We start from the raw sequence: 27,659 nt of genomic DNA on the forward strand, positions 1-27,659 counted from the left end.
GTTATATTCTATTTTCCAGCGATGCAGCTAAAAAATTCGAATCAAGTCAAAAGTGCTTTTATTTTCATTTTATTAAAACCAAAAAAAAACATTACCGGCGCCAAGCGCTAAATAGCAAATTTATTGCATTGTAGAAATCAATTATATCCTGAAAAGAAAATGTAATTTATCTCTGGTAAGCATGCCAGCTCTGAAAGCTCTAAAAACAATGGATCAATGTTATATAACATTCCGTAATGAGGAAAATTGAAATATTTACGGTTAAAAATATTCGTATCGCTGACTAATTAGTTTAAAACATTGACGGAAGAAATGATATCTCATTTATCACGATAAGTTTACATATTTTATTTGGTTTATGGGAATATCAACTGCACCGGAAGAGCTGATAAATATTTTTATAAGAATAAATTTTCCCCCGATTCATTTATATTCCCTATTCGTCTGACTAACGTTTAATCAATCAAACTCCACCGATCTCATTCAACTATCCCTCCCTCCCCATTCCCCTTCTGCTGCACAGCTCGCTAATTAACGTGTCCAACTTGCATCTGTGCGGCTTACCCTGGTTTGGATGTAGAGTGAAAGCATGAGGTAAAACGAAATGGTAGCCGGCAAAAATCAGTGTTGCCAGATTACTACCGTTTATTCAGGTCTCCAAAGTACAGATTACTCGTTTCCGCACACATTTTTGTAAACACAAATGCAGAATTGACGGCAGCTTTGGTGTACGAGAGGTCGACACGTAAATTTAACTTCAAGTTGGAAATACAAAACAGCATAAACGGGTAAGGAATATTGAATCAACCAAATTCTAAGTGAAATATTATTAAAATTCCAATTAAGCACTTAAGGATACGAACACGAGTGAATGCAATCATTCTACATAACATGAATTTAGAGTGAAAAATTAAGCAACCACTAGTAAAAAACTTAAAAATTTCGGGATTAATGGAAATATTAAATGAAATGCTATAGGAGGGCTTGGGCATTGCTAGAGAAAGCCTTGTATTTTTCGACGATCGAGTGATAACCGCCTCGCTTATTTAAATAAATTGCTCTAACTTACCCAAAACTCCACCAGCGTATAATTTTGCTGGTAATGGCATGAGCTTGTTAGAGGTTTCTAAGTTATCTTGTCAATGATGTAGAAAAATAAAACACAAACACTCAGATCCAAGAAAAGGCAATTAAGTTTGGTGCATGGAAGAGATAACTATTTGGATGTAGGATAAAAAGAGTAGCACGGGTGGTAATCCATATTTAGGAAAACGACTGAGAGCTTTGACTCAAAGAGCATCAATAATTATATATAGAATGGAAAAGGTATGATAAGGAGCTAAGAGAGATAGTTAAGCCACATCCTGAGATAGTTTGGATCTCAGAAGGGAAGCAGCTGGAATTAGTAAAACTATTTTAACGTAACATTTATTGCTCATGATTTACGAGCGATTCATTATCTACAATTCAATTTTTTTAGTAAATGGCATATGTTCGTGATATAAACATAACAAATAATTGATTTAACGAATAGATCGAGGGCATTATGCACATTGGTCCTAATATTTTTTACATATACGAACGGAAATATTTAAATCTTTTGTAAGGAACAGAAAAAAGGAGCATTTTATTGAAAGGGGATGGAATATGATGCTGTTAAACCATTTGAACTGCGTAGAATGTCCTCGTCATTCATTGAAAGGGTAGTGATTGAGAATTAGAAAATATTTTATACACAAAATTACCCTATATAGTCTAAAATTGATAGGATTAGTTTGATTTTCATTTCAATGGCACTTCGTTTCCTGAATTTTTGAAGAAATTACACGACCTTTTAATGCCCTCGCGTCGAGGTGCGATTCTCCGATTTGGCACCACTGGCACAAGCCGTTGACGTCGAGACTCAATCCTGACACTCGTCCTGCCTGGCCGGTCCAATTACCGAAGCTCATTAAACGAGCATCTCCGGATGAACGACCATTTCGTACTTAGTGGTGACCCGGACTTGTCGACCGACGGCAATACCCGCGACGAAATTTTTGCTGTGATGTGAGATATAATGCCCAAGGATTCCAGCGGGGGTGAGGGGAGACCACGGATAACGATGCGTAATTCCACGATTTTCGAGGCTGTGATGATTTTGGAAGAGTTAATTCATCACAAACTAACACCACTCCAGGACGTCAGGGAGGTTGGAGTTTAGTGGGCTCATTCTAAAAAATGCTTTATAGTCAACCCGGAATGCATAATAGGTGAAAGAATTGCATACAACGCAGGAAAGAGTGCCGAAATCCCTCTGCGGGAGTACCAACCCAAGATTCGGAAGTCTTCTACCGTTAACCTCGGCACAATTCTTATTGCTCCTTTCCAAAGTTCCATTTGGGACGAAAATAATTAAGTGTATTGAATTAATAATTAGATACTAAATACGAAAAGTGAAGAGTCAGGCGTGATGTTGTGGAATCGAGACATAATGAAAACTTCGTTGCAATTTTCCACAGTTAACTGTGGAAAATTGCAACGAAGTTTTCATTAGATACTAAATAGTTAATAAAAGAGACAAAATATAAATTTCGAAGATTTTAAACAGAAGATTTATCATTTAATGCTTTATATGTCCAAAGATGTTCATTTCAATCAAGTGTCGAGTCAAATGAAGGACAACCGAGAGAACCTTTAATTAAGGTTAGTATATAAAATTTGAAACTAAAGTTTCTGATTCTCGTTAATTATATCATTCCTATATATAAGAGAAAGCGTGAGTAAGGATATTTCAAGATACGGCAACGTAAAGGGAGACAAAATATATTTTTCGTGTGATTATAACTACTGCAAATTATCATTGAGTTTTAGGATTTTGACGCTTTTTTAAGAGATGTCAGAGTTGACTAAACGAAAATAAAAACTCCTTAAGTCGGAACGAATAGTAATTTTTCTGTGAAAAATAGCATAAATGCCCTTTTTTGAAATAATAATTATACAATTTGGCGTAATAATTTTAAAGGGTTGCAAGTTGTATTCTAGTTTCAAGAGAGGGTATTCATTTATATCTACTGATAACCTAAAAAAAGTCTAAATTTTGCTTTTTTTCAAAGGTAAAAATAAATCAAAATATATTAATGGATATAATGAAAAATAATTTAGCATAAGGTCATTTATAGATAGATAGATAGTGGTCTTTATTTGGGCGAAATTGAGACCAAATGGTCCCTTCTTCCATTTAACCCATTTATAAGCTGAAAGAAAAATGTATCATGGTGCTTAATAGGCTATATTTCATTCATTCCTTGAATAACACATGAATTATTCCATCTACTATTTAACAGCATTGAAAATTATATTCTCATTAAATAAATACGTAATAAACAGCAACAGGAACAAAACGAAATACAAATATAATTTTAAATTAAATAAGTAAAGCATTCAAACACGTATTAAAGATTTGGTGAAATCCTAATTCATTAAAAATCCTTGATTATATATGAAGCACTATGTTTTAACTAATTACAATAAGAATATTTGATTTGACTAAACAAGGAAATAAATTCTTATATTGAATCCATCATAGTTACATGCATTCAACTTACATCACTAAAAATAAATGTATGCTTCCATTGGGCCAAAAACATTCAAATAATACCGGGTAATTATTCCTATACTTTTGACAGAAACGTCGATATTTTGTCGCTAGAATAGCGAAAAATTCAGGAGCGTAAGAGGGAAATAGCTTGTAGCCCACTACGTGAGTTGAACTCCAAACATTTCCGATTTTCTGATGACTTTAACTTTCATGAAATATGGAAGGTAGGTATTCCACAATTGAGTCATTTTGGCTTCGAAAACAAAGTAAAAATTTTCATTTTGACTTTCACGATTGAGGGCTCAAGGACGCCAATCACTCTGGGTTCCAAATTCATCTCCCTTGGACCGCATTGCAAACAAGCCCGCTCTCCTTCCTCCGCCCCAAAAATGCCATTTGCTCTGATAATCTGATAATGCCGCTTCATTCACCGTTTGCCGTTAATTCATTTATCCACCAGTCCCACGCCCGCAAAATCTCGCCTTTTCTCAGACTCCTACCACCTTCTTATACATTAGATCCACCAAAACTCATTGTTTAACCAAAGAACAGATGCCTAGCTGGCTAGCTAGATGCCTAGAAAATTTTAATAGATAAATAAACAAAATTAATTTAATTAAGAAAATGATTTAGTTTTACAATCGATTGTTCATGAAATTCGCATACATTGGCAATAAAACCGGCGTTTCAATGTATTGACAGTGATGCTTTTTTGTAATTCAACTCAATAGTTATTTCACTGTTTCACCCCGTTCCACCTTGTTTCTCAAATTTTGCATTCATTCCTCTTTTAGCACAACCTTTCATTGAGTGCAGGCTTTCGTACTTTCCTATACAATATTACGTAACTTTAAACCCAATTCACTGGTCTTATCCAAGGAATTTCTCCTTTCTTTAGCATCAGAATCATACAATTAACTAATCCACTGCGTCCTAAGATGCATCCAATTCATCTGATTTTTCTTTGTTTTTTGGTATCTCTATTTCTCATCTCATCCTTTTCTCCATAACACTTGCACTTAGTTTCACATTTAACTTACTTAAGTTTTTCTGTAGCATCTGGCTTCAGCGACAGACTTATTCTTTTTTAGTCAGTATTTTTAACGTTCTCTTCTCCGTTCCATTGAGTGCAACATACCGCAAAAATGCATTCAGGCATTGATCCCTTGTTTCGTAATCGCAATCTGTTTGAGAACCATAGCTGCCATCATGGATTCTTCTCAAGTCTTTGATGTCCTAAATTTAAATTTTGAAAATATATTTCACAATGGTTTCCACAAAGTAATTGGGCATCTGAATGTGTGCCTTCATGATCATTTTACACCCATCAAGGCATTAAACAATAGGACATCTTTGGGATGGCATCTTGCCTTTGAAAAATATGGAAGGAGGATAGAAATTCACTGGACTTTGGTGAAAGAGGGAAATTCGCTTTAGAATGTTTCATTTTACTGCACGTACCGTATATTGTGTTTTCCCCGAGGGAGTAAATACATAGAATAATTAGAATATTGAAGTTAATTTGAAAACGATGTGGAAAGTTAAGAGGGTGGCCGTCTAAAGTTTTAGTCAAACTTTAATTAGCATCAAATTTCTTGGGGACAACTCAATGAGGCAATGACTAAATTACTGAGACAGTGCATTCAAATTTCATGCTATGCTGCTTTACAACTGCCATCCGAGAGCGTTTGGGTCGGCATACTTGAATGAACTCGCATTCATTCCAAAGAATCAGTAACGACGAGGAATATTGACGGACGTTTGCCAAACTAAAAACAACAAACTTACCACCAAACTGCATCAAAAAACACCACTTTTGGGGAATCGAGAGGATTTTGGCGAGACTCTTGTTTTGATGAAACACTAAGTAGAGAACTTTAGAATGGAAAATAAAATCTTAAAACCTTAGCTTTGAACGTTATTCAACTGGAAACCATGATATTTCAACGTTCTGAGTAAAAATTTTCACAAACGTACATTTAGCGCTAAAAACTTCTGAAATGGAAATAATTCTTTTTATTTACTATGAAGAGAATTGTTTATTGCCAAAGGTGGTTAAAAAGTAATGTTATTTCTACTAAATAATAGTTTGCCAGAAAGAGTAAACCCTTGCTAGTTTACTTAAAATGCCATTCAAAACTCTACAGCCCCAATATGCATATGGCTAGGACTGCAGTGATGGATTTAATTTTTTCACAACAGTCTAAGACTACATTTTAGCAATCTAATCAGTTTCTTTTATCTCCAATTACTCACTAACATAAAATTCATATGGTAACTCAATTGTAGAAGTATCTATAATTGTTTAATATTTCCACGAATATGATTGGTGCGGTGACTAAAATACGATGGAGCCGTGACGTAAGTACTAGCTTCCCAGCGAGAAAGCCCGGGTCCGATTCCTGAAGACGGCTGATATTGTTCAGTGGCATTACGATCTCTACTTGTTAAACCTAGTGAAGAGCTATTGGAGTAAGTACGCCGTTCGTTGAATGGGACGTTAAACTGTGAACTCAAAGGCGTCTTTCGTTCAGTTTTTGGCTTATGCCAACACCGGGTTTCTCTCCACCCTTCTTCCTTTCTTATCCATCCCTAATTGCACAAATGACCTTATCTATCTGTCATCTCCCCTAAAACTACTTCTACTAAGATATAATTACCACCTACTTCTCATATGTTGAGAGATAATGGAAAATGTTTGGTAAAAAATTGATTACTTATGGAATCTTATTTTTTACGGAATATAGCTAAAAAGTGTAAAATGTTTTATTTCCATTAAGCACAGTAGACGTCGATGATTGAGACTAACGTGATGTGACTTCCATTTTTAAGAGGAAAGTTTAATATTATTTAACATGTAGTGATTGCTATTGTTTCAACTTTTTATGCAATTTGACAGTTAATCTTACTATACATTAATTAAGTTTATTTGCTTCAGTTGTTTTCTTTTCAGTTGCATAAGCGATATTTACGTAATTGAGATACTAGAGAATCGAGATCTCATTCTTTAAGCAGTCGCAAGTCAAAAGAACTTTCATTGAATTAGATAAGATAAATTACATTCTCATTTTGGAGTTCTGTTAGGAGCTATCAATATTTATTTATTATTTACTTCGGCTTTATCGAGTGATATAAATTGTATGATATTCTTATAGTAAAAATATAATAGGAATTGAATCTAGGTGACTGTTTTTACGTAGTATATCTCCAAATTTTCTTATATCGTACATACATGTATACAGGCACTGGCAATGACATATAAACATAATCTTCATTTTCAAGGTATCGAAATTATTTCGTAACTTCTTCATTTGAATAAATATACACTTCAATTCATCTTCTCCAAACTTCACCTTAAAATTTTGCGCGAATGTACTACATGAGGTAAGAATAATTACGTCCAGAACAATAGAAATTGGTAGGAAATATAAATTTGTCCAAAATTATGTTTTATGTGCTTGGAATTCTAAAGCGTACCCGTATTTACATTATTTCTATGATATTATATATTGAATCATAAAACCAACTAAATTCAAAAGCAGTGAAGACAGATATATTACCAAACTTATCTTGATGCAGATACACTCATTTTTACGAAATTGTGTGCACGAAAGCATCAATTATTGCGACGAAAAAGAGGCTCAGCATTTCTTCCGAAAAAATCATCCTTTATGTATGTCTGATTCATACTAAATGAGAAATTAATAATAAAAGTTTATCAGTAGTAAGCCATTACTCCAGCAGAACAAAGAGGTTATTTTTTGGACTTAATTGAGGAACACTGTAACAACCTATAAGCTCAACACTGAGTCATTTATTTTTCAGAGGTCTCTTTCAAGAGGGCAGCCTCGAGGGGGCTACTTTTCTCTTTTAGCACGTACGTCATTTTTGGCGCGGCAGAAATACACGTCTTAAAGAATTAAGGAACCCAAAATCATAAGCGAGAATGTTTTCGCAATTAATTTATTGCGCTATTACCGCTTTACTATAAGACACTCAATTACTTCTTCCAGCAAGGCCCCTCTCGCCAGACAAAAGGTCTGCCTTATTTATTACCCAAAATATTGTGTCTCTTACAGAATTCTAAATGAAGATACGTAGCGAATTTATCTCAAAATTAGAAAAAACTAACTCTTAAAGTATCTTTTTTAAATTAATTGTAATAATATCCGGTCAGTAGTCCAACGCTCTACCCCCTGGACTACCGCGACCCATAGTTATATATATATATATATATATATATATATATATATATATATATATATATATATATATATATATACACATACATACATATTCGAGATATATATAAATATCATCGAAATGGAACGCTTCTCGGCGACGAACAAATATATACAAACACATATTTAAAACAAAGAAACACAAAGAAAGGACACTCACATATGTTAATATATATGTTTATGGTTATATGTATACATATATTCACACAGGAATATATATATATATATATATATATATATATATATATATATATATATATATAGTACATTACACAGTAACAAACAATATAGAAACACAAAAAAGGAGCACTCACACGTTAACGTGTGAATGTTCCTTTTTTTGTGTTTCTATATTGTTTGTTAGTGTGTAATGTACTATTCGGCACTTCCGTGTTACGTCGACGAAAGCATATATATATATATATATATATATATATATATATATATATATATATATATATATATATATATATATATATACATGAGGAATAGGGATCACATAAAAGACGAACAAAGGAAAGGTGGAATCGAGCAGATTACAAGTGCAAAAATATATCCTTGACCGGGACTTGAACCACGGATATTTCAACTTGCCACATCGATGCTCTGAACACATGAGCTATCGAGGAAACATAATTTATGCTGAAATTTTTGGGGGATTTTATGCATCCAATTGCTCCGATTCTTGGGCCAGGAGTGGCGTTAGAGATTGGTTTTACCCAGCAAAGGAGAAATGGACGACACAAGAGGAATTATGGTTGGTAAAGCAATTATACAGTTTCATAAAGAATAGGAACAGTGCGTTTCGTGACACGCATAGCCAGAAGAAGGAGACGAGCCGCATTGACCAAATACACATTCAAACACGAAAATCCGCCACATGGCGAACATATACTCATTTAGATGGTAATATGTGGATAATGGATAGGAACAAAAGACGAATACAAGAGAGGTGGGGGAGTTTATATGAATAAAATAAAATAATTCCAAAGAAACTGCGGGAGATGCCGCAACAGTAACTTTTAACGGAGTCATCCGCTAATGTGCATTTCAATGCAACAATTTCAGAGTGTAAAAATCATTCGCCTTGACTGGGATCCCAGTCAAGGCGAATGATTTTTACACTCTGAAATTGTTGCATTAAAATAAAATAAATAAATAACAAATATAAATATAAAATAAATAATATTAAATAAATGGAATACAAAAACTACGCATTAATATTTTATTTAAAAAAACTTTAATCATGTGAAAAACTTGATTTCTATGTGGAAAAGCTTAGTGTCTTCTTTCATTATTCTTTCATTACATTCCACACCGTCGGAATCCTTGAAAATTCCGGCCAGAACAAATAAAACATCCATTTCTGCCAATGGGCTATAATTCACGCTCTCTCATTCCATTCGATCGCTGAGAGCACGAGAGCGACTGAGTCTCACCCCAAAACGCAACCTTATAGGGCGGGACGGGTCAAAAGAAATAAAAAAATGGTTTAACTCACTCTCTTTCGTTCGTCGACGGGAACGTGATCACTCGTTCGATCAAGTATCACCGTGAATTGCCATTGAAATCCATTCGAAGTGATTGCAGGTTGCTACTGCTCTCTCGGCAAACAAACTGAATAATTTTGATGGCAACCGACTCGACCCTGCACCAATTCGCTTCCTCACGCCTGGGTACTGTTTCACACGAATGCCCCGTTCTGTCCATATTCCACCTCACTCTATCCCTCGCCTCCTTTCTCACATTCATCCCCCTGCCAATTTCCCACAGAAATCCGTGTGGGGGTCAACAGTGGCGTAAGTGGCACCGTAAAATAATATCCATCTCTCGCACCTCACAGCTCTCGTTTCAGCCACTTCTGAGACCTGTCACGGCGAATTACTAAGTTGAACTGGACACCCCTATAGAGGGTATGAGGTTTCGGCGAAATTGCACGTAAGTGACTGCCGCAATCCATCCCAAAACGGATTTACATACTCCAAGGATTTAGGAGATTTGGGGATTACTCTCATCCCGAGTCGAAATCAATTGCTCGGTAAATGTTTGAGCGCGAGTAAGTTTATTTTATTACACACGCGGTATATGACCCATTGGATTTCTCTGGAGGGTGTCACTGGTTTGAGAAGAATTGAGAACATAAGAAAGTAGGTACAGGGTTCGTCCGGAAAATAAGTGTACTGAGCACAGGAAAAAAAATGTATTACACTTTTACATATCTTAAGCTAATATTCCTCAAAATAGGACCCTTGTGAGTCGATACACTTGTTCCAGCGGCGTTCCCATTCCTGGAACGCTCCCGCGAAGGCATCATCGGGAACCTCTCGGAGACTCGTCGTCGACCTCTTCTCTGCCCTCCACGAACATCTTGTGCCACCGAAAGATCATGTTTCTGGACATGGCTGATTCCCCGTAAGCCTGGTTAATCATACCGACAGTTTCGGTAGACGATTTCCCTAGTTTTACCGCAAATTTGATGGAATAACGCTGCTCCAAAAACTTCGGCATCGCGTTCCGTGACGTGGGTCGAGCGTGGAGGTTCGCGTTAACAGAGCTCCTCGCTACACCACAGCTCAGAGCCGACTGCCTTTTTCAGCGTCGCTTGCCAACATACCCCCCTCCAATTGCAGCCCGTCAGAGCGGTGCTGGGCGCGCCTGGAGCGGCGCGCCCAGCCCAGGAGTCAGTACACTTATTTTCCGGACGAACCCTGTATATCAGTGAATGGGCACATATTCGGCGGTATTCGGAAACAAGTAGAAGGAGAGCAGATAATAAAAGCTAAAATTTGGTCAGGACGAAATTGGCTTGAAGGCGCGAAAATTTATACATGTAAGGCTTGAAGGGGAAGGTAGAGATTATGACGTTTCATTGTTTCCTTACAAGAGGGAGTCTGGATATAACCTCACATAAGGCTAATTATTGTATTATTTTATCAAATGGTAAATGAAAAATAATATTAATTACCCTTGATGACCAAGTGACACACCATTAAAATACCGAGTAGTTTGACATTTTTGTAAGCATTTATGGCTAAATATTTAATGGAGCTTCAAAGATTTTTTGATTTATTTTAATGAACATAGAAAAATTTTCAAAAGTATCGGAACAAGTTTTGGAACAAAAGATTCATTTCAGACATTACTAGAATGCCTCAAATGTCTTCAAAATTATTCCCTTGAGCGTCAACACACTTTTTTTTGCCAGTGGATTTTTTACGTCTCGAAGGCTCCCCCAGTCGATGAATACTGGAAAGTAATTAAGGGTAAGCCTCTTTGACGGCATTTAAGGACCCATAGTGGTGTCCTTTGAGGGAAGATTTCACTTTTGGGAATCGGAAATAGTCTATTAGTGCCAAGTCGGGACTGTAAGGGGGTTGGGGAATCGTTACGATGTCCATTTTAGTCCGGTAGTCGGTTACCTTGGAGTAGGTGTGGCTGGGTGCCTTCGAAACGAGTTTAGCGCAGAACTTTCATATCGTCAAATTTTCAGTGATAAGCGTGTGGGGCACTGTCATCTTATCAATGCCAATGCAATCTACGATCATGCGCGCACTTAACAAACGGACTGGATTCAGCATTTAACGCGCACGTTGCACGCTGTCGTCGATTATTGACGTCGACGGCCGTCCAGCATAGGGGTTGTCATCCACACTCTCTCATTCATCCGTGAAGAGGTTGTGCCACTTAAAAACTTCAGTCTGTGACATTTCATCCTCAAACACTTGGCAAATCATGCCCAACGTCTTCGTACCCCAATCTTGAATGCACGTTAACATGGTGCAGAAGTGCCCGAATTAAGTATAATACTGAGGAAAAGAATTAGGATTTAAATAAAATACATAGGAAAGGTTCCCTTTCGTAAAATGTTGTTTTGAACGAGCAGAAATATTGGCACAATTTTAAACGTAGTTTTTATCAGCTTTGGTGACTAATAATGGTGGGAGCAATTGCATCATCAAGCCGCACAACGAGATGCCGTCTGTTTATTCATGTTTATAAGTCCATCTTTTCCCAACGTGGCTGGTCATTATTTTCTTCTCCGTCCTCCTCTCCTTCAGGTGACTAATCTAGCGTCAGTTCGTTCCTTATGTCTTTATTTGGGGTGACGGAATATACGTGTGCTAGTCTACTGACTTCTAAGGTTGAAATCGTGAGGTATCATCTCTATTCATATTACCTCGCGTATCAAGGGTGAGAAATAAAAACTCCCATTGTTTATCAGATTATTTGCCAAAAATGGTAATCGTGGAGTAAGAAAATGGCTAGGGTTGATTTTCACGGGACTTTCATTCTTAGTGTAGAATTCCTTCCGGAAAAATTTCTCGGGATATCCTTTAGTCCTAAAAGTTGCCAAAATTCGTGCCTCTGCCGCTAAAAAGGAAGTCTTGTCCGACGTAACACTCACCAGGAACATAATTCCAAAAAATAAGCGAGGAGCATTCGTTCCTCCAATGCCATGGCAAAGTGGATGAAAAATACACATCGATAGGTTCGCTATTAATGATCGTGAGTTACTTTCTCGAGTGCAGTAAGACGACGAAGTCAAAAGGTTAAGGTTTTGCCAAGAAAACGAAGACAACTGATGCCTCGTAGGCTGCACGTTGCAACAGTATCTTCCACAGTATCTCAAGAGACCCAACAAGAAGTAATAGAGAGTTCCTCCGAATATACCGATTAACCGAGTTCCATTTCTATTGCATAATTCAGACGAAAGTAGAAAATATCATGAATGACAATCAGAACTATCCGAGCGTAAGATAGCAAGAATTACAGTGCGTAATCAGCAATTGCTCTTGAACTTGCCATTTAACCCGCTACTAAACGCCTTAGTGACGCCTATTATGCTATGTAGAGGAATTAACGAATTAATATCGGAGAACTTGATTGACTTAACACGGCACTATCCCGTAATATAAAGGGAAATGAGTAAATGTATGATACTTTATCGTTTATATCCGTGTAATTATCCGTCGTGTCCCTCATAACGAATTTTTTTTATGTTTTATTTAATAGCTCCTCTGCCCCCATTCCAACGATGTTGGTTCTAATTAGAGACGCTCAAAAGGAAGACTTGCTCATTGTTAGCCACAAAAAGTGCCAACACGCCTCTGAGAACGCCCTGTAGCCGGATGAATTAATTTCAAAACTTTCGGATACTCGGTCCACCCACCATTTATATGCTATAGGCAACGCCGTTCTGAGCGAACGCGACCTTCCTCGGAGGTTTCCCTATCATTTCCTTGAGCCGCTATCGGTGACTGTATAGTATGTTTTGAGTGCGGCGGCTGAACGTCAAAAACTCTGAATGCCATTCATTCATTGATTGCATGGAAACGAAAACCTGCGGCTTAGAGAAGGGGGAAGGAGGCTTTCCGTGGGGGTAACGCAGGAGGGAGCGTTGGCGGCCAAGGATGGGAGAAGGGGCTGGAGGGCGACGCCGGAGGCTTTCCTCGGCCCCCGAAATGGAGGGGGATGCGTGTGCGCACTTTTTTTCAATGTGCCTGGCACGAGGAAGCCCTTTAAGGAACCCCCGGAATCCTTTCTAGTGTCTCTTCAACGGGGTCGGCTGTGTTCACTGGGAAGGGCTCTTGCCACCGCCGAAATGCAGATCTGGTGCGTGTCTGGACTGCGAGGGCTCGAGGGATGCGGGGGGGTGCCCGATTCACACTGGGCGGGGGAACGAATTTCCCAACCGCCATTGATTTTACGTGGTGACCGAGAGGAGATGATTAAATATTTCTTTTCTCCAGGCGGGCCCACGTGTTCAACGCGGAGACCAAAAATAAACGAGCTGTAAGAGTAAGACTTTCTTCTCTTTGCAAAGTTTGCGGTAATCTGTTTCAGTATTTCCTAAAGTTTGAACCGGTGATCGGGAATCTTACGTTGCCGACGCTCTTTTTAAATGATGACCTCCGCAGTTTTTTTTAGCTTAAACATTCTGAAAGTTTCAAACAATTGACAGGAGCTGTGAATTATTTTCTCGAAGCATCCGCGATCCTAGACCTGTTGGTATTAATGATCGTCTCTAACTATTTCGTTCTCGTTCCCGAAACAGTAAAGAAATAATATACTTCTTCCCTATTCATATCTCTTTTGGTATACGAAAGGTACGATGAAGTATTAAAAACCAGATGGTGTTTAATTTTAGGATATGGGGTGTGAAAATGTTATGAAATCAATAAAAAATGAGAAGTGCAAACATTAAAACATAGAGAATATGCGCAAGAACTTGCCAAAAGGATAGGTTAATGTATGTACAAATAAAAGATTAAGACCTGAACTAATTTCGAGAGCTACCAAAAATTGTAGATTATTTATTTTATGAAGAGAGATTGTTCTATTTTCTGCTTTAGTAAAAATAGTTTTAACTTATTTCATAAAACTTTAACCTTTAAATATCCCTTAACTCCCTTCAAATTTTCTTCTTATCCTTAGGAATAACTACATTCACGCAAGAATTTGGAGTGAATGCCGGATGATGTTGCTCATAGGAGTGGTGGCTCACCAGAGTCGTCATTAAAGTACATTTAGTACATGAGAAATCTGTATTGATTCTTCAGATTTTTTAATCACGAAAGAATTTCCCTGGTTCATGTCTGAAATGGACTTGTCATTCGCCCTTATTTTTTTCCTTCTCTCGATAATCCTCTCCTTCGTTTGCTTTCCTCAATTATTTTTATCTTTTATCCCTCCTTTGATGCTTGTGGTCCTCATTTTTCTCGCAGCGTTCTTTTATGGTAGCATGTCGACTACTACCTTGAAGGCTGTGTAGCACTAACGATTGCTCTGGCTTCCCACGCCCTAAAATCTGGTTCCCTCACCAAAAGTTTCAGTATTTTTTGGTCTCAACAGAATTATATCAGAAACGCAGCACACCATCCGTAAAATTGGAAACTATGCTATCCACACTCAAGGCCTAAGATGCCAAAATTAATTTTTCAATAATTAATTATCAATTTAACTTTTCGTCTACCTAGCCTAGATTAGTCTTATACTTTAACCATAGTTTATTATATTCTTTAAATTCTTAAATCTTGGAGAGAATTTTTAAGATTCATGAGAGAATAATTCATGCTACCTGGTATAATTGCAAATATTTCTAAAATGTTTTTCGTTTTCTTTAGTCTCAGCTTTACCCACGGCGTGTAATTTTTCGATTGCGACATATTTCTAGGAAACTACAGGTGTTACATGGAAAGCCACTGACTCCTCTCCCCTTATGTGTAAATTATACCACAGTCTAAGGCTTATTACAAGGTGAGCTATGCTTTTACCCATGAATCAACCATCAGATTGATTACTATGATATTTATGTTTCGTAAAAAGGAAATGAATCCTCATCAAAATTTCTTAGAAAATAACAGGAAATAGCCAATATGATCAATTTTCGAGGTTCTGCTCCTGCAAAATTCGTTGTATGGCTCAAATTAGTAAGTAGCATGTAAACCTACAAAAGCAAAACTGACGGCGAATGGCATTTTGCAAAAAAAAACTTTTTATTATTTTCACATTTGAAACATCCGCACAATGGCTAATTCTATTTACTCATTAAGTTTTATTGCACCGATCCTGACTTTTGTCATTTAGGTAAGTATTATCAAATACATTTGTGTTGCTTTTTCACGCTTCAAACACGGTCCTCAGCTAACAAGAGTAATTATTCTATGTACATTCAATTTACCACAAAAAACGACCCTACTCAGCTTGTGAGTTTAATTAATACGTTAGCAAGGGACGTTATAAACTGTACTCGGTTGACAAATTTGTACGCTTGTAAAACAAATGTATTTATTTACGGCTGGGTAACAAAAAAAGGTCGCGTTGAACCCTTGAGCTTGAGTTCAGACTTTTTATAATAACTTAATCATTATTTTTATTAAGTCTTGCATCATTAATAAGTCCAAGTGTGTTGTAAACTGGAATTATTCTAGTATGAACCGACGGTCTATTAATGTAAAGATTCGAATACATTCGCTCCCTTCAATGAGGCACATTTTTTACTTCACTTGCATTAATACTGAATGAGGACTGCAATATTTTTGTGTTTTAGTTAAGGCTAATGCGCAGAGGCAAAGTAAAATAAATTATAATCGCATAAATATTTCAACAGTCCCAGGTAAATAAAATCATTGTTTATTCCTAAAATTGTTACCATTGTATCTTAAGAACGTATTTTGATACATTCTTTCTGTTATTTTTTTCCCAAAACTCAAACTGGCTACCCAAAAAACAGGCATATTCCATTGCTAATAGAAATATTAAAAACTCATTATGACAATTATTTAGTAAATCATCCATTGGATTTAAGTTACAATTCTTTGATATGACTTTCACTACATTAAATTTTATAATACATTTATTTTTATTTAATATGTAATAAATTTTATAAATATTTGTCATATGAATTAAAAAATGATTTTAAACAATTTTAGACCGCTCACACTTCAAACATGCTATACAAAATGCTACGCTATTAGTCTGGTTCCCTTAAGATGAAAAAGGGCTGAAGGTGGGGTATATAAGAGCTTAATTTCATATCACAGGTCTCTTATAGTAGTTAAATTTTTCGCCTCAATTAACGTTCACTTAATATCTTTCCGAATATTGACTAAGCAATTAAAGTTCCAAAACTTAAGTAAGGGTTGAAACTACAATACTAGCCATTGTATATAGCTTAAACTTTTACCAAGATATCTAATGAACTAGTCATTTGGGAATTGGATCTTTTTTGGCGTGTTTTATTTAATCGTAAGATTGAATGACCTCTTTTCAGGGTGAACATTAGCAAATCAATTAATTTAACTATCATATCAATTGTAACGTTCAACTAGTGACGTTGATTGAAAGAATCGTAGATAAATATATTTATCTTGAGAGTTCATGACGAGATAAATATTGCATGCACCTTTAGTAAGGGAATCCAAGTCATAACGATATAGGTGTCGGCAATGGAAACTTTGAAAGAAAGGAAACAAGTACAACAGAAATATTTTCCTTTGTTTCCAATATTGAGAAGGCGTTTCAAAGAGTTTACTGAAATAATCAAACGAAAAATTGTAAAAATTAGTATCAGCTGAGGGCTTAGTCGTCTGAGTCGAGATTTGCATCACTCAGTCTTTAACTGTAAGGATTAGGACTCGTAAATGCGTTGTGTTGTGCGTGTTGCATACTCTCAGTGTCACATTTATCTCATATAATTGGATAAAACAATAAAAGAGAAAAGGGAGGTATTCATTAAAGTAGGTGAGGACTCAGATTTTCAAATTTTGGAACTTAGATTGGCCAATAATCCCACCTTTTTGACATCGTTAGCGCATTACAGAACCATTCAATGAATGCAAGTGGAAAGGGAAAAAAATTAACCACCAAAATTCGAATGCACGGCCTTCCTTAGAAATAGGAAGATTCAATCAACTATAAAAAATAGGAGGACATGAATGAATCGGGTAGGACCATAGTCTTATTAATGCAGTATATTTTTAAACTTTTACCTTGCGGCATGTAAATTAAAGGTAAAAAGGCATTGGTCAGAGGGAAAAATAAATAAAAGGAACTTAACGAAGAGCAATATGTCGGTTTTAACATGCATTACATGAATGAAGAATTTTGACACTAGTACCTTCCCCCAAGTTGAAATGTTGCACTAGCCCAAACCGTGTTTCAAATTATGTGCTAATATAATCTACTACAAATATGGTATGATGACTCATGCTAGAGGTTAAAAAATAAGGTCACATTAACTATTCTGTTTTGAACAAATTAAAAAGTGAATAAATTATTTCGGCAACTATTTTAGAATTGTTCGTCCTAGACTTCGATTCAATTGCAGTGTCTTTTTCTCGGGCATATCGGTTGTAGGATTTATATGGAGGAAAAGCAAACAGTTTAGGCCTAATTAAAAAATCAATTCCCCTGTTAAATTTACCGAAGGTGCCAAAAACATTAGATATTGGCATCAGTGGAAATCAAGCCATATTATTCATATTTTCCGGATGGCCAAGACGTCTTCATTTCTCCCGTAAGGGGCACTGAATTCCCTCAAAGCACCGGCGAGTTGGAAAACTTTGAGCAGCTATGTTCGGAAGATAACGAGAAAAGTTGGAAATTAGCGCTCTAATTAAGGGATACGAGTAAGTGAGCAATTGCCTACTCCTCCGGCGACTCAAGATTTCGCATTGTTGAAATTTTGGCCGACCTATTAACTTCAAAACATTGAGGACCAATTTTTTCTTCTCCTCAAGAGTGGAGTGCTTGATGATAAATCAACTCGGGGAACTCATGGCTACGATTCGAGTGGAGAAAACCCAAAAGAGCTCAGTTTTTTAATTTTAGTGAAATGTCAACTGAAGGAAAAATGATTTCGGGAGATGGAATTCACACAGCCTATTCATTCACGAATCAACACGCTCCGAGCCACAATACGGTCCTCACAGAAATCCCCAATTTATGGATTGTCCTCTGAAAACTTTCCGTGTCATTTCAAAAAAAGAACTCCTGCTTTCCTCTATCTCAGTTCGTGGGAGAAAAAGCAAACTATTGTTTCAATCAAGCCCATTCACGTCGAATTTCAAAAGATTAAAGGCTCTACATAATCGGATTGAATGTGAACCACGGGGACAAAAACAAAATTACAAATTTACGCTTTAGTTCCCTTGAGGAAAAGGCGTTGGCTAAAATTCATGAATCAAGGCTTTCCAGTTATGTCCCCGAGGTGAGAGACCATGTGAAATGCGTTCGACAGGAAGGTGTGTAGGCAGCATATCGAGCAGGAGAGAGTCTGAATTTTCCCCACATTTTGTTGACGGTATTTCTTGCTCACGTTTTGAGATAAAAAGTTTCAAATAACTTCATAAAAACACGCAAATGTACACATATAAACCCTTGATGGACGGCAAGTGACTATGAGAGCGCAGTATAGTAAGTAGCCGATTGCAAATTTTCTCATGTATGTAGATAAAACAAAAGAATAAGAATCGTCAAATTTATTCACGAGATATTTTTTCAATGAAGAAGCTTAATGTGTAATTTTTTCTCCATCTTTAATGCTATTGTACCCACTACTGTCAATTCGTCTCGCATTATAAATCAGTATTTAGAAATAAGATACTGCACTGCAAGGAAAGTCATTTGAGAGTAAATCCATTTAAAAATTATAAAACGTCTCGATAAGGACCCAACCTTCTCTTAAATACGTAAGAGAGGGGTTGCGTGTTCCAGTTATGGTATCAACCCCTGTTGGCTGGGTACCACGTGGACAGATATTTAAATGAAGAGAGAGGAGTTGATGAGCTTTTGTTCCTCGGGCGATTCATATTTTTTCGACTCCGTAGTATTACAGTCATTAAAGTTACTACTACTAAACCAGAAGTAAAATACGAGATGATAAACCGACCATGATAGTCATCACAGGAGCTGCCCTTATCCCGGGCAACTTAGGGCCTATTAGTCGCGGAGAGCTCTTCGCTATGTCACAGCTCATTCATCTCGTTTGGTGGTATTTTATCATTACAAATCACAAATTACACAAACGAATTACACTTCTAATGCTGTCACCATGCTTGTCCCGCTGTACCTTCTTTATAGCTTTTAGTGCAGGGGAATGCGTGTCCGAATTATTAAATTGACTCAGATATTAAAAATATATGCTGGCAAATAAGTTAAAACCGCTCTTTTAGATAGACATTGGGTTGAGCCAAAAGGTTTAACCTTTCGAAAATTTCCAATCCTTGACGGAACATCTTTGAAAATTCACTCGTCCTGCTCTTCTTGGAAGTTTCTGGGCAAGCCAATTGTTTAAATTGCCTACATGACCGAGTCAAATTGAATAATAAGCTTCATGAAATTATACAAAAATATCGCGAACAAAAGCGATTACTCAGACTTGTTTACATATTCCATATATACAGGTATATTCCATATATTCCATGTATATTCCAGGAAAATGCGAGATAAATAGATAACATTAAATGCATACCTACCGCAAATGTGCTAGTATATGACTCAAAATTTTATAAATATGCATAGCTTCAAACTTTTGATTTATTACACATACACAAAGTATTTTCCCACATTTAACCCGATTACCCCAAGACTTTGATATCTATTGAAAATAAAATTAGCTAGAATCTGAGGCGAGGCTTACCAACAAATACTTGAAAATGATTCGCCCCCTACACCGTGTACGAGATATCATCATCGGTAATCAAACTTTTAAAGGAATATTTTATGTGGTAATTAATAGCTACTAAGTATGTGCTGCATTATGTGTGGCCTTGTACCTTATTCTTAAATGCTATGGAATCAATGAGAAAATCATTAATTGGATTAGAGACTTCTTGTCAAATCGTAAACAAATAGTAATCATCGATGGGTTGTACTCAAAGGATAGAGCTTCGATAACTTCGTGCGTCCCCCACGGAATTGTAATAGGGCCTCATCTGTTCTTAATATACATTGATGACTGAAGCGCACACGTTAGCAGCAATCTGAGGTTATTTGCTGACGACACGGTGGTATACAGGGAAATAAGAAGCCAACTAATTTGCGAGTTACTTAGAGATTTATACACAATCTTGAGTTGGTGTAAGAAATGGGTATTAATGCTTAATATAGACAAATGCGCAGTTTTGAAATTTTGGAACAAAGAGAGTGGCAAACAGGACATAAACTATGAAATAGAGGGTTCAGTACTAGCTACGGCCAATCAAGTTAAATATTTCGGGAAGTTCTAACGCCACGCCTTTCATGGGGAGCCCATATCAGGACAATATGCGGATCAGTTTTAAAAAAAACCCGTCTTCATTAAACGGGGGATGGGGAAATGTAATGATAAATTTAAATAAAAGTGTTATTTTGATCTGGTTAAACCTCATTAGGAATATACCGCGAGTATTTGGGGTCCTTGAGAGAAAATTTGGCAAACGAAATCAGATAAAGTCCAGAGAAAATCGGCCAGATTCGTCAAAAATTGTGATAATGAGAACACAAGTGTGGCAGGTCTCTTAGGGGATTTAGGCTGGGAGCCACTTGAAGTACGAAGAGAACAAGCGAGACTTTTAGAAAGGCTCAGAACAAACGAGTTTAACGATGACACTAAAGGAATTATAATGACCCCACACTACTTAGGTAGGTCAGACCACAAAGATAAAATAAGGGACATACTACTAGATTCCAGTAAAGATAGATACAGATACTCATTCTTTCCCCCGAACAATTAGAAATCATAATTTTAGGACACCGAAGTCTTTCTAGAAGTATAAAAAACATTGAATTTACAAGTCGGAACCAAATTATACATTATAAATTTAGGTATATTTGTTGGTGCATGTGCATGGTAGTTGGTAGTTTGAGTGTTTGCATGTATGTGGGGTGTAAGTGTTCATGCATGAATGTATGCCATGTTTTGTTTGTGGATAGTATAAATTTGTGGGTTTTGCATGCGGTTTTTTTCTTTCTTAATTACGGGTAGTGTCCTAACAACCTCTGCCACACACCCTTGCTGCGGCTTACCGGGTATTGAGTAGATGTGGATACCTTCAACATTGAACATTGGTGGGTCAATGATGACAAGGGGAGGTGTTATGTTAACTTTGAAATTTTCGAGCGATAAGAGATTCCACAATTGAGAAAACGTTAACATCGGATGCGTCCTGATTAGGAAAGAGCATCTAAAAGAAGGAATCGTAAAATGCACAATTTTTGACGGAATGAGCATTCTTTCAAAAATAAAAAGCCAAAGTATTCTCATCGGAGACGGAAAATGTAGACTGAGACTACATATTTCCTGCCCTCACTAATGTCTTATGCCCTCATGAATTTTGGCGAGCGAAATGTGGCAACATTCAGACCAAATGAAATCTCATCTTACTTGCCACCGAGATTTGGCCGACTACGGCTTCCTGAGAGATCAGAGACCCTTGGATCAATACAACACACTCCTACAGGATGCTATTACTCTCTCCTTGATTTGTATAATGGCATACCCGTGACTTTGCCTTTTCGAAGACACGCTCAGATCCAAAGTATACTATTTAATGGGGCATGACTGGAATTTCAGAAACAACCAAGAACTGGAAAATTATAGAAAAATATCTCTAATTCATAATTCCTAATTGTTTGACTTTCATGAATTTTGTTGATGCACCTACATGTTACCTTAGTATAAAGCAATCAAAACAAGTTATTTTAATTACAGGCAATGAAGTGAAGTATGCCAAATGCTTCCGCATCCTATGCATTAACTACATACCTGTAGCTCCTCAGTTCTGAGAAAACCCATAAAATATCACAAACGCTCACAGAATGCCTTTTAAAATCCGGGATTTGAGCCATTGGAGGCCCAAAGAATCAACAACACTTGAGGCTTAAATTTCTAGATTAACATAAATTGTAACAGCTGGATGCTATGATAGGGAAATTGTTCTAGCAATATCTTTGCTAACAGGACTTAGGATACAGAAAATTAACTCCAGAGCAAACCAATTTTAAAGAATCACATTTTCACACCCAAAATAAGTGACTAAATACGATAACTAATGATAACTACCCACAAATAAAATTATACATAATATAATGTATAATATATGTCTATAATTCAACAACCACACATTGTTATGATTTAACACTCTAACACGCTAACGTGCAAGTATGCGTGTCAAGATGCAAGTGCTGGACAGGGGGGACATCCATTTTACGAACTCCCATTTCCGAATGTTAACTCGTTTTCCTATGAGGTTTTTTAGCTCATGAACCATCGCTTATCAAGCCACTGGTTTCACTGAATTCTGCCTAAAACTTTTTCGTTCCGGTTTTCTCCAGGGCTGGCCCGAGAAATTGTCTCCAGTAGGCAAGAACCGATCCCCAACTACAAGAATAGTTATTATCACCGGAAAATCCAGAGTTCCATTTTCGTTTTGCATCTCATAATTCCGATATTTTCCAAAACATTGGCCCTTTTCCTCATATTTTTCCGAATTATTAAATCAGTTGCTTAATGTCAGACTTTTCCAAATACCCAAATTTTTCCTCCCGAGTGGCCGTCCTGTATAGATAAATCAGCAGGAATACACAAATTATTGAAAGATATACTGCTCAAAAAATAGGAAAAAGATTTCAATCCTTGCCTGATCCATCGCAACCTCAGAGGCAAAGTGCATCTAGATATTTTAACAAATGCTTACCATCACGTTAGCTCGCGGGAAATGTCACTTGCTCATGATTGTTTACTTTAAATCTCATCAATCCTCTTATATTAATGAAACTCGTTATAGAAATTCTATTTTTTCATATTATATTTATATATTTTTTGTGTTACATGAGAGGATTAGCAATGAATTTCCAGTCATAATTTAGTGACTTCTCTGAATGACATCCTTTGATAATTTGAATAAAAAAATCATGGGACGCTCGAGAGTGCGAAGATCTAAAAATATTTCGTGGAAGAAGTGGATGTTAGTTAAAAGTTAATATTTCTTAACAAGCGAAAAAAACTTTAATTTCAACATTATTGAATAAATTTTATCCTTCTCCATTATTTTCAGTGTCCGGGTAGATGCTGCTCGTAGATTGACACACGGACACAGAGAGGCATGCATTTTCGTAATAAAAGTGCGTAAATTGAATCGCTAGTCCTATGTTATAGCTTTATCGAATATTAATGCAAACAACCGACCTATATAAGTTAAAAAAATATAACTCAATATGTGTTTATACATATTAATGAAAATTTGACGACTTTTCATCATTTTCCAAAACCAATTAATGCTTTTAATTCTTCCGCAGTTTTCCTCGGGCTCTCGACTCTTTTCTCTGTATGTGTGAATATAGTTTTTAGATTCAGGAAAATAATATCGTTGTGGTAATATTTATATATAATGTGAGCTCAGTGTTATTTATATCATTCAATTATTAATTACTTCGATTAGAATTAATAAAAGTTGCAAGTCTCTAGTAGTGAAAAAGGACGGTGAATCCGTTTATTTATCGTTAACTACTACGAAATGTAGTGGGATGAAATTGATAGCCATAGCTAAGCAATAAAAGAATCTGATTTTAACATTTTTGAAAGACATCAAATACCATCTCGTAACATTATTTGATCTGATTAAACTCAAATTGGAATTAAAATGCCTGGGGATGTATTCTAATCGATATAAAGAAGCTTTGTGAAATAACCATTCTTATTTCAGAGTGATTTTAACTTAAGCTTAACTTTAAAGGGTATATATGCATATATGTATATATATATATATATATATATATACATATATACATATATATATATATATATATATATACATATACATATATACATATATATATATATATATATATATATAAAATAGCTTCCTTGCAATTTCAATTGTTTCACAATTGTTCCTTCTTTTGGTTTGAATTTTTTTGCCATGCTCTGAGTAATATTTCTCATGCAGAAAGTGGGGAAAAAATTCTTGTCCAATCTATCTTTTGTCTAAAGAAAGCTAAATAATAAACCCTAGTGTTTACTTATTATTATTTTTGGAAATTTTTAAGGCACCAATGCTGAGATAACTAGACTTATGCAGTGACTTGAATTAGACAAAGAAGAAAATTTGAAACGAAATTCTTGCGAAAAAGATGAATTAAAAAATGGCAAAAGAAAATATTCATTTGGGTATGTTAATTAATAAACGATTATATCCTCATTTGACCATGAGAGATTACCGTATTAGGTATCAAGTCGAGGGTGCGTAGAAATGAAAATCAAATGCAAAAACTCTGTAAGTGTTCGCAGGAAAGCGGCAATTAATTATCTCGAAACAACGACCCAATGTCATCTGAAATAAGGATATGAGAGGTCATAGATAAACTGCTATCCTCTGTAAATCAATATTAATTTCCGTATCACGTAGCTCCTCAATCTTCATGAGGTCCTATCATCAGCCGCACGAAAATATTGAGGTCAACATTTAGGAACGTGTCCCTCACCTCTTAATCATTCGTTCCAAGAGCAATTTATTCCACCACAGTTTAAGGCGGCCTAGTCTTGCATCTTTGAGAAACAAGATGAAGAATGCCGGGGAAAAAACTTCTCCTGGTAATGAAAACAATGAGTTGGACATGTGAATGGTGTTCAATGACTGAAAAGTCTTCGATACCACATGCGTGGCTTTTATTTAAGACTCAAATAGGGAGAAATAGAAAATAACCGGTGGTAATGGCTGAGGGCCTGTAAAAAGTGAGAGCTTCGTCTTTTCCAAATTAAGCTCTCACTTGGCAGAATTTAGGTGCATTTTTTTATTCTAAATTTATTATACCCCATAACGCTATCTGATTATATTACATTCTATCCTTAATTTATTCATTCGTAGCGTATATATTTTTGAAAAAATTCTCAGGAGTATTTTTAATGGGATTGTTTAGTAATTTTAATTTGATTGCCATTATCCGCCTCGATTTTGAGGTGGATAATCACCATGAGTGGTTCTGCCATATTCAAGGAAATTATGTTCAACAACCAATCTTACGATAAATATCGTTCCTCACGTGCAAGTTAAGGTACTCCGCTCTAAAAGGAGATATTGATTTTTCCCTTAGTTGCAGGTGCCATCATTAATTAAACTGTACAACCACGCATAACTTTTTAGGAGGATTTGCACTCTCGTAAATTTACAAAATCACAGCTCGTGAGTCCACGCGGCTAAGTCTCCAACTTCCCATCAGACCATCGCTTTTCCCAATTGATAACTTAGTTTGAAAGTTCCTTGCTTTTGAACAAGGGAGATCCCTGATAATACATGATTCTATTCAAAATCACATCCTCAAGAGCCAAACTACAGCACCAACCAGACAACGTGACTTTATTAATGACTGATAAAAGAGTTTCCGAAGGGATTAAATGATGAAAATTGAATTTCTTAATCGTCAACTAACAAAAATTCTTTATAAAATGGAAAATGCAGTGTATAACAAAGTTAAGATAAGTTTATTTACTACTATTCCGATATATCAGGTATTATTAGTATCTTTTAAAATTAATTTGAATATTATATTGTTAATTTAATGATGAACACTCGATGAAAAGGTTTCAAATTCCGTTAACTGATTTTCCTCAAAGCTTTCAAATGCACTTGGTGAATGAATAATATTCTATTGGGAAGAACGCAACTTAATTTTTTATTCATATGTATCTATAGCACGTAGACCACACAAAAAGGATTTCGTCATGCAGGTGGTATCTCATATCGCTAATGAAACTTGGAAATTAAATTAAACTTCATTTACCCTTTTAAATTTGCCCCTCTCCAAGTTCCTTTTGCCATCCATCAAGGTATTTAATAGTGATTTCTGTATCTCCTATGAGGAAATAGTTCACGAATTACTTAATGACTTTCTCAATCCCTGAGAGTGTTTCTTAGTGTTGATGCATTTCAGAAATAACAATAAACTTCATAAAAAATGTTAACTTTGCCCCAAATATTTAAAATTGAAAAAAGGGTATTCAGGGTGTGCTCGTACATCGCGGCAAGGGAAAAATCCATAAAATATTAAATTTCTTTTAACTTGATTGATTGTTTAATGAAGATTGGTACTTAAGGACATTTATACTCCTCGTGTCTACCCAGAAGATCTTGTCTTCATTATTGTGTTCCATTGTCATGATCACAACTATTACACTAATTTGTAGATAGCGTTGGTACCACCGAGGTTTTTGATCATAAAGACTAACGCTTGTGTGCATTCTATTCTAGTAAGGAACACAGTCATTCAATACTCTAACTTGCACTTCTAAAGGATAGCTTTTATACATGTTCAAAGTATAAAAGAGGGTAAAATAGGATTCAGTCCATATTTAATTAGATGAGTATAAATATTAAGAGGATAAATACGACTCAATCCATATTTGGGAATATTTCATTAAATTTCCGAATTAGATTTTTACTATAGCTACATTTGTGTCTATGGGTATAAAGGAAAGGGTATACTTAGTTTTATCCATACAACTGCTTATCAGTTGAGATGTATCTTGGCAATCTTTTCAGTCTACATAAATTGACCCTCAACAGGGGACATCGTTTTCAATCCCAGCTTTAGTGAACAGCTTCTTAAGCCAGTATTCCCATTACAATACAGTCTAATGAGACGAGAAAGACAGTGAGAAATCCACAGCAACTGCGGTAAAAGGAATGAGAAATCCATTCAAAAAAGATCACTCAACAAACTATTTGCATAATTTCAAAGGATTAACTATTTACACAATATATTTTAACAATTTTAGTGAATTTAATCAATCCAATTTTAACATTCATCGGTCGATATTTCTCATTTTAGCATCGAAAAATAACATCTTCTCCCTCCACTTTCTCATCGATTCCCCTGCGTCCCTGATTGGGACCGAAAATATACTCCTAGTTGAAATTGGAACCACGTATCTGATATTTTAGATTTTTTTCAATTGGCTGTGTAATAACAACTACATGCCTTCAAATTTCGTACAAGCAGACCACTCGAAAATTCACAGGCACATAAATACCAGTGATTGGCCAGGAGATTGATAAGCAAGGTGTAGCTATATACACGTACGTGTAGAATTAAGGTTTATATATAGAGTCTGTATCAAAATCGGGGTTCAGTCTCTTTTTCCTTGTTCGTCAGAGGGCCATTCAGTTAATTTAAAATAGATGAATACCGCATTTTTTACATATCGATATCACGGCCCCGTGAGACATGCATTGAAAGTTAACTACGGAACTCTTGAGAAACCACGCTACACGTTTGCGTGCAACTTTATTTTAAGGAAAATTTTTATTTTTTGCGTAGTATATTAAATGCTTTTTTTTAAAACATTAATAATTACTTTT

General features: G+C 36.0%; 1 protein-coding gene across 1 annotated transcript in view; it reads right to left on the reverse strand.

Moving 5' to 3' along the window:
* The window catches only part of LOC139693796 (uncharacterized), a 985,124-nt gene that overhangs the window by 683,301 nt on the left and 274,164 nt on the right, over positions 1-27,659 (reverse strand). The gene's annotated exons all lie outside the window — the stretch shown is intronic.

Source organism: Hetaerina americana, unplaced genomic scaffold (assembly GCF_022747635.1).
Source record: "Hetaerina americana unplaced genomic scaffold, ioHetAmer1.1.p SCAF_1, whole genome shotgun sequence".
Taxonomy (NCBI): Eukaryota; Metazoa; Arthropoda; class Insecta; order Odonata; family Calopterygidae; genus Hetaerina; species Hetaerina americana.